Consider the following 14007-nt stretch of genomic DNA (forward strand, 5'->3'; position numbering starts at 1 on the left):
AAGTTCTTACAAATATCTGAAAGCAGCAATTTCTGGATCCCAATTATAATCTCAGATTGTCACAATTTTGCACACTAGCAATAATTTTTCTGAATACTGCCAAACAACTGATCTTGTACAACATAAATGAGAACAAATATATTGATTACAACTACAATTCATGGGCCACTGTCTCCTATTTAAAAACACGAGTTGGCTTACTCCAAGCTGCATCAATCAGCTTTGGCAACGTGAACACAAAGGTTGCACAAGCAATTAGAATTGACTCCCAATCTTTTCATCTGCTAGACTGTACTTTTATCAGCAACAAAGCACATTCCCAAATCATTCCTCCCCATTTATTATGTCTTGATATTGGACTCCAGCCACAATGTACCCAGGCTTCACAACGCAGCTTGCAGCACCTGAAGAGATGGACTGAACCTGTTAATACTAAATGCTGAACCCTCTGTTACAGCTTTCTCAGTGGAGGGGACGATAAAGGTGAGAGATGGAAAATGGGAAAAAGAAATTCCCCCCCCCCCCACCCATTCCCCACTCTGGCCTTTAACCAGTTCTCACCTGCCTTTTACTTCCCCTTGGGTCCTCCCCTCCTTCCCTTATGGTCCACTCTCCTCTCCTACCAGATTCCTTCATCTCTAGCCCTTGACCTTCCTACCCACGTGCCTTCAACCATCACTTTCCAGTTAGCCGCCTCCTCCTCCCCCACCCCTCCACCTTTTTATCCTAGTATCTTTCCCCTTCCTTTCCAGTCCTGAAGAATGGTCTCAGCCCAAAACGCAGACTATTTATTCATTTCCATAGATGCTGCCTGATCTGCTGAGTTCCTCCAGCATTTTGAGTATGTAGCAATTGAGAGAATCAAATACACGTGATTGCAATGTTATTAATCAGCTGGGCTGTAAGTTTAGTAAAAGGAGTAAACTACCATTTATTCATTACCACGTGCATTCCATCCATAAATTACGATCATGTACTGAATTTAACATTGCAATCTCTCTTGATAAAAGGGCTCTTGCTAAATAAAGCAGGCATCCATAGTGTTAAACTTGGAAAGCTGCTGGCAATAACAATTATTAGAACTCTAGCATTGTTTATTAAACTGAAATGTGTCATTTCAATAGCCATATGCTTTTACTTAACAGCAAACAAATCAGTTTCTTCTTTTTCTGTTGTCTGTTTTTTAAAAAAAACTTTTTGTTACAAGTAGTCAATACAAGAATCGTACAGGAACATAAGATATGTCATTTATAGACAAATACTTAGACAAATATGAATGCAGAGAAAGCCCAGCTCTTAACCCTTAAGCACTGTAGAAAACTACCTACTTACTGGGACAATATCTACTCAGTTGAATTGAGGCATATTTAAACTGTAGTACAAATCAAACCCATACCTTCCTACTTAATAACATACAGTAATGTGCTACAACTGTCTTAAAAGCACTTTCCCCCAAGAAAATAGAGTTTAACTATACAGCATAAAATTTAATAAAATGAGGGAAATGACAGACAGCAAAATGGCATATTTTGTTACTGAAGGGCGTGAAGCATTGAACATGGTATTCTTTCTCGGCAAGATCCTTCCTTCCTTTTAGCTGACCTTAGTATTTTCCAGTGTAAAAATTACATGCATTTAAATGATTCCTCCTCCTCTCATGTGTTTAAAAAGCCAGAGAGAAATGTTCTACCCCCCCCCCCCCCCATATTCAGCAGTAGTGGCAAACACAGTCTCCATGGTGAACCAGAAAAATCAAAAATGTACCAAAAAGGTAACAATATTAAATAAATTAGGTGGTGCTTGAGATATCTTCTTCAAAGCAGTAATAAAGAGACTATAACTCAAATTTTCAAGCCTTGATTTTGCAATTGATGTAATAGCTTCCAAGTGGCTGTGATCTATTTTACATGTAAAAATATAGATACTAATATCTGTTAATCTGCATTTCCTGAAAATCACACCCACCAATTTTGTTCCCTTCCTGCAGGATGCCCCTCCTGCTTCAATGGTTTTCCCATTTCCTCCCACTCTCACCATCTTAGTTCTCACAAGCAGAAGAAATAAAAAAGTCAAATTGTATGTTCTGCAAAGCACTAAGCCAGCTCACAAATTTATATAGGTGGCTTGGCAGAATGGGAGTCATCCATTTACAGATTGGACCAGCACCTTGGACCACTTTGCCCTTTCCAAATGTGAACAATTTACAAAGATGAAACTGCAATAAAAATGATCTTGGGCAAGGTTGTTGAGAAACCAGCATCATTCAATAAGTATAAACCTAGGATACTCCGCAGTATACAACATTATTAAATCATGATTTGGCACAGATTGGATGGGCCAAAGGGCCTGTTTCTCTGCTGTACTTTTCTATGACTCCAAAATGCTCTTTAATACTGGAAAAGCAATAGTACTATTTAATTTCAAATTGACTACAACAATCCTTAAACAAGCTTCCTAATACCATTCCTTGATCTACCTCTTGCCATTACCTCTCTACACTGGCTATCACCACTTTATTCTCAAGTCCAGATGGAAGGTCTCAAACCAAACCATCAACCGTCCATCTCCCTCCATTGATGCTGCCTTAAATGCTGCATTCTTCCAGCACTTAACTCTCTTTGCTTCATTCTTTCATCTTGAGGCATTAAGATGTAGGAGCAGAATTGGGCCATTTGGCCCATTGAGTCTGCCCCACCATTTCATCACGGAAGATCCATTTTCCCTCTTGGCCCCGACCTCTTGCCTGCTTCCCATATTCCTTCATGTCCTGACTAATCAAAAGTCTATCAGCCTCTGCCTTAAATACATTCAATGATTTGGCCTCCACAAAAGCCCATGCCAATGAATTCCACAGATTCACCACTCTCTGACTAAAGAAACTTCTTTGCTTCAATCTCTCAAACCTCTACCTCCTAATTACACTTACAGCTCCGCCCTGGCCATACAAAAAATCACAAAAATATTTCACAGCCAATGAATTATGGGAATATCAAGCTATACAATTCAAACACGTTAATCTACAGTGGTGTGGCAGGTAGTGCAGCTTTCGTGTCTCCTGTAACCCAAGCCCAGGTTCAAATCTGGCTTCCGCTGCTCAGTACTCCCTCTCCTTGTGACCGCGTAGGTTTCCTCCCACAGTCCAAACACTTGTCATTGTTGAGTTAACTGGCCACAGCAGGTGAGTGTGGAGAGAATTAGGAAATCATTAACAAGTATTTGAGACAAAATAAGTTGCAGCGAAATAAGTGGAGGAATAGGATGGATTGTCAAGACTGCTCCATATACTCAAGAGGCCAAATGACCTCCTGCAAAAATATATGGAAAAAAAAGGAGAAAATATGCAGCTATACAAATACCATGGGTGGCAGGGTGGAGGTATGTCTCTATTAAAGGAGGTGTAAGGCGCTCTTTTCCCCCACTAGCCGGCAGGCCCCTCTTGGGCGAGATGTAGCACCTGCTTAGCCCTGTGATCAGGGTCACTTGAAGCCATGGGAACAGGTGGCGGATGGTCATCTCAGCAGCTGGTGCACATCACAAGTCCTGGCTCTGCCACCACTGACACCAGGCAGACAATCTCTGAAGAGTATTGATAATGGCTGGGGTCACCCGCCTTGTAAAGACACTGTCCAGAAGGCAATGACACTTCTGTAGAAAAATTTGCCAAGAACAATCATGGTCATAAAGATACCACGACTGCCTATATTTAACACAGCACATGATGATACAATATACCAATTACAAATTTATCACAATACTTATGGAGAGAAAAAAAAATACAGGTCCGTCTTAAAGCTCCTTGATTACTCTTTCACACCCAAGTCTGGTTGGAAATTCTCAATGTAACATGTTAATGTTAAATGTTACACGAGAGAGACAACAAGTTTTTGTTTTGGAGATTGTCTCTACACCAACTCAAACTGACAAAATAAATCATCTCTTGGCATAGTATATCTACGTACACCAAATTTTAATTTTTGCACAACAGTTAAGATGTACTTCACAAGATATGTGCCCAAAGTTGCACTTTATGGCAATTCCATGTGGTACTATCCAAAAAGTATATTATCCAGATAAAGAAAATGTAGTAGTTTTCTCTTTAAATGAAATACTCCAATTTGCAAAAAAAAAACAAACAGCACTAAAACCAGTCACAAAACCCTGTTATTAAATTGTGACTCGTTTTTGAAAAAGCAAGATATATAAATAGTGCTGCATCTGCTAGTTTTTGCTTTGTACAGTATTCTCTCACACAGCAGTCCGATAAATCTGCCAGGCTCTAAAGGGGGCCCAATCAGGGATCCTACTCTGCACCATTACAGCAACTATGCTTACAAAGGAAAGAGCCTTGGTCAGCAATTTCTGTACTAGGACTTTAAAGTGTTAATTTGTTAATTACCAATTAAACTATCAGATCTAAAATGCAAATTTTCTAATTAATAATGTTAACTAGGTGGTTACACATCAGATTGCTTTCTTCTTTAATGAAAGAAATAAATATATTGACATTTGCATCTGTGCATATAGTGTGTGTATACACATGCTTCTAAATTAAGTACAATATCCTAAGATTCATTGATGATTAATTGGTATCCTTCTACAAAAGAAAATTGTGGTTCCAGGTGAAATGCAGCTTACAGTTAGTCAAACTTAGTGCTTTAGTATCTGAAACGAGAACAGCATCTTCACCAAGCACTAAGTGCCTGTGATCTAATGATATAGCAGAGAGATTGGTGTTCACAGCTGAACAAATAATTTTTTTACTTATATAGAACACACTGACTCAAACTTCAAAATTAATTGCAGCTGAACATGGAACTACCATCTGTTTTTTTTAAAAAAATAGAATGGAAGGTTTTGGTACTAACCTCACTTTAATCATTGTCAAAAAGTATGAAGGCAGCCAATGTCCTCCCACAAGAAAGTCCTGGGCCCCTGAATCTTGGCAGGCTCTCTTATGAAAAGCTGAGTAGGCTAAAGCCATTTCAACATAAAAGTCCCTTGCAATTGCACAGGGAATCTACGCAGAACACATTTTCCTAATTTCCTCTGAATTGCACTAAATTCAAATAAAACAATTCACAACACAATACTGTGATATCTAGTCAGAAAAGTCTACGCTAGTGCAAATGAATTTAATGAAAGAAAACCAAGACATTTTGGGGGGGGGGGTGGTTGGATGCATGTTAATAATTTTCAACATTGTCCACAATTATTGCCCAGCATTTTATAACAGGAAGATGAAGCAAATGATCAATAAAATCTCATGAGAGAAGATTTCTGTCAAGTTTGCCAACTCCCCTATAGACTTTTAATGCAGAATGCTTGCCTGCTGGGGAAGGCTGATGTCAGCGCTTGTACTCAGTGAAAGGATAAGGGAGTCTTTGTTTTCAGCTGAACTGTGAAAATGAGAAAATGGCCCCTGCCAACAAACAAGAACTCCACACTGCATGGGTCATCTTAAACACCTTGCTAATGTTTTTAAAAAGTACAACTCGAGTCGCAGATACATCCCCATTCACCAAAGTGTTTTCCTTTTGTCAAGGGATCTGGAAAATGCGACTGAAAGCATTCTGCTAACAACACAAAATTCTCAGAATCTGTTGGGGATGGACAAAATGAGGAAGAGGAGGGAAACTTTCTTAAGTAAAGACTTGCCAGAAAAAGTCAAATTCTCATGTTACCCAGTTAGTTGTGGCACATGGAATCTTTCATGCATGCATTGAATTAAAAGTTGGCTTACATAGAAGAGTACAGCACAGAAACTGGCTCTTTGGCCCATCTACTCCATGCCAAACCATTTAAACTGCAAACTTCCACTGACCTGCACAGGCCTCCATAGCCAAACCATCCATGTACCTATCCAACCTTCTCTTAAACGTTGAAATTGAGCTTGTTCCACACTCTCACAACCCTCTGAGTGAAGAAGTTTCCCATGTTCCCCTTGATTTTTTTAATATATCATTTTACTAAGGCTCCAAACATTAAAGGAAATTGAGAAGTATAACTGGGGGGGGGGGTTAATCTCATTTCTGCTTGTGATAGGAAAGATTGTTCCAGCCCCAAATGGGTATAATGCTGGTGAGGAGTAATAACTAAACTGAACTTTTATTTGTTCTGTACCAAGGTAGTGATGACTTTCAGGAGAATTGTTAACGCTGCATTGTATACTGGGGACATGTTGGCAAAATACCGCCATTTGCAGATGTTCAACAAGTCTGCTCTCTCCCATGATTCAGTAAAGTAGATCATGACTTGTATTGTGCCCCCTTCCCAAAAGTGTGCATGTGCATCTGAATAATGCGGTTTGAGGACTTGAGATCAGGGTGATCTTGATTCTATACTGGCAGTGGTACAAGTTGGATGGTAACACCTCTAACAGCTTCCTGCGTCCCAAGAGCCACCTTCTCAATGAAGGTAGGAATTCATTACTGAACGGTACACCATTTGAGCACTTAACACCACCTCTAAGTCTACCATGAAGTGATCCCTGCCGTCCTGGACAAGGTGAACCATGCACAGCAAGCACGAGGAGATACTACCGGCATCATCTCGGTTCAATCCCCCATATCTACTAGCAGGATATGTAAACAACCGTCAACATCTCTTCCCAGGCCAACATTTCTAGCACTAAGCACTGATTATGCATGGTCCACAACAGTGAGCCAGCCACGTTATGTGCAAGCCTGACTGCAATCCCCCAAATAGCCACTACATCATGGCAAAAAATTACCAGGTGCACAGAAGAAATAATACATAGGCATTTTCAAACTAAAAAAAACATACAATCCACACCAGGTCATGGGAATCCTTAACCCTGGCCAACAGCCACACAAAATGGAGAATGAGAATACAGAACGTTGGGAATCTTGATATCTTTCATAAGTGCACAAAACCACAGTGTAAAATGGTCCAAAAAATTTGGTCACTTTTTTTTACCAGCCACCTGCCCCATTGCCAGTGTAGGCATATTGTCTGTAGCAGCTACCCAGAAGCCACAAAAGTGGAAAGGAACCAATTCATCCCTGGAGCCTGAGATCAGTCCAAGTTCCTGTGCTTGACTCATTTCTGGCAGGGCAGTCTGAATGACCATTGGGTACCAGTTAATAAAATATATCAATTTAAGTCACCACAAAAGAGGGAGATAAGAGCAGTTCACTAAACCAATGATTTGAAAAATTAGTTCAAAGCGGTTTCCTCCCCTTTGATCTCCTCAAATTCCCAAACAGCTCAAAAATATATGACGTGATAGTCTACTACAGAAACTCTCACCTTCAATGTGTCAACTGCTCTGTTTCAGAAGGCAGCTGCACCAGACAGGATTTGGTAGCCTCAGTTACATTAGTGTGATCTACACCCCAAAGAGAAAATTTTAAAGTTCAGGTGATACGATAAGGTGCTTTCTTTGCCTTATCTGTCATGTGAAATACGATACTCACATAACTGAAGTTACTAGCAATTCAGACACTTCACTCATGAAAAGGGACAAGCAGAAAGTGAGGGGAATGGGGAAGATAGATGTTGGGTTGTGTTTTTTTTGCCACCTCTGCATTCTGAGAGATCAGCTTAGAAAGTTAACTTAGCCGCTTGTATAATGGTAGAACAATACAGGCCATTCAGCTACAATGCTGTGCTGACCTTTCAACCCACCCCATATTGAAAAACTCTCCTCTCCCACAGCCTTCTATTTTTCTTTCACCCATGTGCCCATCTAAGCATCTCTTAAATGTCCCCAATGTATCTTATTCTATCACCACCCCTGGTAGTGTACTCCATGCACCTATCACCCTCTCCGTACTTACCTTCCCCCTAAATGTTCTACCAGTCATCTTAGAATTATGCACTCTGGTATTGCCCACTACTGCACTGAGGAAGAGGTACTGACTGTGGATTCTATCAACATCCCTTATCATTCTATACTTATCGATCACGTCTCCTCTCAATCTCCTTTGCGCCAAAAGGAAGTTATTAGAACATCATGAGCAGGCCAATAAGCAAAGAACTTGAGTCTCATTTGTACAAAATTGCTCAGTTTTGCTGAGTTGCACTTATTGGCCCATTGATGTTCTTTTAGTAACCGTCTGTTTTCACTTGCAGAGTGCAACATGTTCTTCTTTATGCCACCAACTGTAGAGAGTTGAAATCATGCCAGATTGGTAACGCAAGTTTCCTTTCTACTGCACTTTGGGTTTATTTAATATCAGAAAATGTTACAGTATACAACCTGAAATACATACTCTTCACAGACATCCACAAAACAAGAAACCCCACAGAATGAATGATATAAACATCAATGCCCTGAAGACCCCTCCCTTTGCACAAGCAGAAGAAAAAGCATCAATTCCCTTCCCAACTTTTGAAATACTCATCATACCAGTAGGTATGCATTTTAAACAAAAAAACATGAACTGACAGCAATAATGTAAGATAGCTAAATTTACAGTAATCTTAAAGACTGAAGGGACCCAAAGGCTAAATTACAAATAGATTTGAGCTTATCAGCAGATACTCCATTATGTAACTAAACTGCATACTCTGAAATGAAAGTAACTTGGAGTTTAAAAAAGAGAATTAGACCTATAAATCTTTCTAATACACTTTTTCACAACTATTACAAAGGAGTTAAAATCAAACAAAAACATTAAAGCTGCAGTTGTTGTTGTTATCGCCACTAGAGACTCTGCCGCCACAAGGGCAAGAATGGAAGTTCCATCGATCTGATGTTTCAAAAAGGTCAGGAGAGGAAGGTAGAACAGGTAGGAGAGTAGCACTGCTGATCAGGGATTGTACAAAACCGTAAGATACAGGAGCCAAAATACGGTCCATCAAATTTGCTCCACCATTTCATCATGTTAGATCCCTCCACCCTCTCAACCAAAACCTCCTGCCTTCTCCCTGTCACCCTTCATGGCCAGACTAAACAAGAATCTGTCAATCTCTACCTTAATGACTTGGCTTCCAAACCTGCTGGAGACAAGGGGTTCCACAAATTCACCACTCTCTGGCTAAAGGAGTTTCTCCTCATCTCCATTTCAAACGGAGATCTCTCTATTCTGAGGCTGTGCCCTCTGGTTCTAGATTCCCCCACGGCTGCAGAGCTGAAGGATGTCACGGAAGGACGGTGTACTGAGTCAAGTGTGGGTGGGAGTCGGAAAACAAGGGAGATAAATCACTAATAAGAGCATTCTATATGTACCCCACTCCCTCCCTCCACCATAGCACAAAGGTACTAAGAAGCAGATCGAGAGGAAAATTTTAGAAAGGTACAAAGTATTATCATGGGTGACATCAACTTCCTAACATTAATTAGTACCTCAGTGTGGCAGGTTTATATGGGGCAAAAATTGGTCTGCCCAGGAAGGAGTGTTGACATGTGATCAATTTTATTGCCTATTACCAGATACAGTGTCTAGTCTCGTCTCCTGGTGGGTGAACATTTGGGAGACAGTGAACACAACACTGATCTTTACCATAGCCTTGATCAAGGATAGGAGCAGGTGGTATGGGAAAGTTTAATTTGGCAAATTATGAATGCTATTTTATAAAATATTGAGTTTTAAGAACAGCCAGATTTCTAAACAGTCCATGAACACTACCTCAGTAGTCATCTTTTAGTATTGTACCTTATAGCAATTTTCATATTTTGCACTGCCCTACTGCTGTAAAGTAACATTTCATGACATATGACAATGGTAATAAACTGATTCTGATTTAGTTCTCATGATGGGTTGGAACCATCTGGTCTCAAAGGGCAGGAAAAGAAACACAACTAGGCCAAACACACAAGCAATGACCAATGAAACTACACTTTTCACAACTAAAAAGGGCAACATCTCAGAGGATTTCCTGTCATTGGGTAAATTATACCGGAAAATATTGAAACAGGCATTGATGGAGCAGCAACAAGCAAGCACACAGAAATAACCCAAATGACACAGCAGGAATTCAGGATTTCAGGGCAGCTTGGAACATTTATAATTTTCTTTAAAAGAAAGATAATGAACCTTTCTTGAAAAGAAAGCTTCCTCCCTGGCTTTCCATTTGCAAACAAGACAATTAAGAACAGGTAGCTACAGCAGTATGGAGATGGCATTCAGGAATGGGGGAAAGATCAAATGAACTGAAGTATCTGTCTGTTTAACCTTGTTACATGTGTAATAAACTGAAGTGGGTCAAGTGCAATAAAGGACAAAATAAGGACAACTCTTACCAGCTATTAATTGCATAAAAGCAGTGTTTTGAAAGCTACGTTTTTATTTTTTTTACTTCATCTGAATCAAGACGACAGTACAAGCTTTCTGCAGGTTTTGGATAACATCCACAGACTTACATTTAGCTTACACAAACTAGTTTCATTACACGGCCAAGATGTCTTACAAACGCCAGAACTTCACTGAAAGCTGTTCTCTGCAGAAGCTTACCAGGCCTCGAGTCATGAAAGAGCTCTGGAGGTAATTATATCCCATCTGTCTTACTGGCATTAAATTGCAAGAGTTGTTCCTGCTTTCTTTTATCTTAAATACAGAAATTTGAACGCGACTGTCACCCGAATGCAAGACATCATTTTAGCTGACGCCATGAAGAAGCATACCTCACAAGCCACACTAAACAAGATTCAACTTCCTTCTGAAATAACAATGGTTTATACTCCTTTGATAAACAAGCTCCTATTCTTCACAACGACCCAGGTTTGTGAAGACACTTGGTTATGTTGAATTCCATTAGCTGATTCCACAAAGTATTATCCCACAAGTCCATGTGCAATTTCTGCTGTTAAGAGTGCTTATGAAGTGATAAATTGTCAGACACAAAAAAACAGCAAACTTTGAGAAAAAAAAAACTTCTTTACATAACATTAAAGTCTGTGCCTCGTACTCCAACCAATGAATGGTGGGACCCCAGGGAGTATAAAGGAACAAGGGACGGCTGTACAAGTTCAAGGATCGCTGAAGATGACAGCACAGGTAAACACCTTCATTAGCCAGGTGCCAAATCCAAAAGCGGAGAGATTACATGAAACACTGCCGAGGCTACAGCTAGCATTCCGCATGCAGTTCTAGTTGCATAGTTGAGGAAGTATATGACAGCACCTCAGAAGAGCAGAGATTCAACCAAGATGCTACCTGGAGCATTTCAACTTTTGAGGAGATAATGGTTAGGAAGTGGCCAAGGTGTATGAAGGATGCAAGTTGGACAGAGAGCAAGTATCATTTCCCCTGAAGCTGAAGTTTCTAAAACTAGGGGGTACTGGTTTAAGGGTGGCATATTTAAAAGGGTAATTGAAGATATTTTTCCCACCCAGCCAACTGGATTCAACTACTCATCCCAATATTATTAAAATATTAAAAGACTTTGATATCTTAATATCTTCTGGATGAGCAACTGAAATGACAAGGCCTAGACAGCTATGGACTAAGTGTTAGTTAATGGGATCAGTATTTCTGGTTGGTGTGAACACTGTGGCCAGAGGATTTAATCATGAGTTGGATGACTACCACTCAAATGGAAATTCTGACCTTAAAGAACACTTCAAGTTGCCACAAATTCATATTTTAAAAATCTATTTTACTAACACCAACAGTCAGCCATCTCACTGAGGTTTCTACTCATCTGGATGGAGTGGTGGGAGGGGGCAGTTGTGCAGAAGGGTGGGACGCGAGAACCATTATTTACCACAATTTATTGTTGGTCAACCTTTCTAGCAAAACCATTTTGAAACTGTTGCCAGCAGCTCAGCGTTTAATGACCTAGTGGGAAAGAGTGAATTACAAGCAGCTTCTGTGGCTCTGTGTACACTGGCGCTGGACATTTCCAATGTTTAATATCATTCCTACTACCATGTATTTCTGGATGAAAAATGGAAATTACAAATGCCAAAAATGAATTGGGAGAGTCAATCAAGTTAGCTACTTGTATACAACTAATACAATCCTCCACAAGAGGACTTAGGCACATAACTGCATATATAGCTAGTGTGCCTAAGACTTTTGCAGTCTTGTAGTAACTTTATGTATTGCACAGTACTGCTACAAAAAAAATCAAATTTCATGATATTTATGATGATGATAAACCCAATTCTGATATGGGTCTTTATATTGTGGACTGAGAGTGGGAAGGAGGCAGGGAGAGGGTTGGGAAAAGGGGAAGAGAGAGGGGAGGGAGCATGAAGCGCCAAGAAAGATTCTCTAATCGTCAAAAAACCAAGTTTGGAATCAAATGACTTTGCCTGGTGTGTCAGGGCTTTGTGCGTCTGCACCTGTGTCACTACCTCCCCATTCCTCTGCCACCTGTCCCACATCCCTCGCACGGCATCTACCCTCGCCATTCCCAACACCCTTTGCTTTTGCCAGTTTTACAAACTCTCTCTCTCCACATTGACAAATACAGTACACATATATACATAGACATACATGTTAGGGTGTCTTCAACAGCTACCAAGTCTGTAATTTAATAATTATTCCATAGGATATTTCAGGAACTGGGCATGTGACTGACCCAAATCTTACGTGTATAATGTGCATTGTTAACTACACTTTAAACAGCACGAAGACGTCATCCTGTCTGTGAACAAGTCAATTGTGAACTTCCATTGTTGTTCTCCATTTCAGTGCCAGAAAACGTTTTGCATTATGTCACCATCCGCTTTAATGAATAAATCTTGTTGTGTTACTATACAACATGGAACGTAAAAGGAAACAAGATGCTGTGAATGGAACTTTTTAATTTACACAATTGCTATGTTGTCTACATCCTTCAAAACAATTTCAAATATACTCATCTTTTTCAGTTTGCTGTTTTAATTTGGATCAAACAAATGAAAAAAAATTGATTCCTAGCCAGAAAAGTCAGTCACTAACTAGCTGATTACAGACAGCAACCATCATCAGCCCTCTCCACCAACTGTAACACCCATCTCCATTTTCCTAGTTTCCTCATTAATACTAACCAATGTTTCTACACAGACAGACACAAACTGGCAAGTCAGAGTCACAGTCACAACAGCATACAGAGCAGTAGAGTTAAATGGTTAAAGGAAGGGGGCTGGGATGTAAAAAGGGTTAAAGTCTGAGCATAAATGAACAAAGGTATCAGGGACCTCAGAGATCCAAATCTCCTTCAGATCACATCAGAAATCATCTGACACAGCTTCCAAAATCTCCAAGTAGCAGCAGAATCCTTGGACGGTTTAACAACACATCTTTGGAACCTGGCCAAATTAATACATGGCTAAACATTCATCATGTCTGAAGTTCTGCTTTACCAGTTACCAACCTATTTTTTTTTAAAAAAAAGACACCAAACATGCATCGTCGATTAAGCCATTTAAACCAAAATACAGCTTGTAAACCCACAAGTTACAATCTTTTCATCCAGCCCAAATTAACATTAGAGATCTGTATTTGCTCTGAGGCTATACGCCACATTCTAATTGGAATTGGAATGCGTGGAATGAACGGAGTAGAGATCAGGAATGCAAACCGCCTCTGCTGACAATGTGTTGTGATCAATTTGTCTAGTCAGGAATAAGTGAGGTCTGTTTCAGCTTTACGCTGTTCTGCATGGGAGAGTCATGGGAAAGGAGAAAGCAAAATACACATATCCACTTCAATTTAATAAATTTAAAACAAAGAAAAACTGTTACAATGCACTTAGTAACTTACTGTACATCAATGATCACGTCAAAGGTTGACGGCAAATTTTGGATGCTAAAATTTTTCACTAATCAAATTTATAGCCTGTGTAACACAAAGTCAGGAATATTAATTCTTTAGCATTTTTGTTGCTTTTTAAAGTGTTCCATAACTAAACATTTTAACTCAATTTCCAAATCCTTCATCAACTTCTTCTCTCAAAAAAATTCATATATCCTTCGCAATTTGGCCAAATACAATTTCCTATGCTCAGCAGACACAGGAGTACCTTCGAGAGATGGAACAACAGAAGTTTACGCAAGTAATTCTAGTACTTGCAAATGCATGGTCAAAGCCAAAGAAACTAGAATCCAGAGGC

The 14007-nt window shown here is 39.8% G+C and overlaps 1 protein-coding gene across 2 annotated transcripts in view; it reads right to left on the reverse strand.

Annotated features, from left to right (window-relative positions):
* Positions 1-14007, reverse strand: part of vgll4b (vestigial-like family member 4b) — a 130886-nt gene that overhangs the window by 20464 nt on the left and 96415 nt on the right. The window lies entirely within an intron of this gene.

The sequence above is a fragment of the Hypanus sabinus genome, chromosome 19 (assembly GCF_030144855.1).
Source record: "Hypanus sabinus isolate sHypSab1 chromosome 19, sHypSab1.hap1, whole genome shotgun sequence".
Taxonomy (NCBI): Eukaryota; Metazoa; Chordata; class Chondrichthyes; order Myliobatiformes; family Dasyatidae; genus Hypanus; species Hypanus sabinus.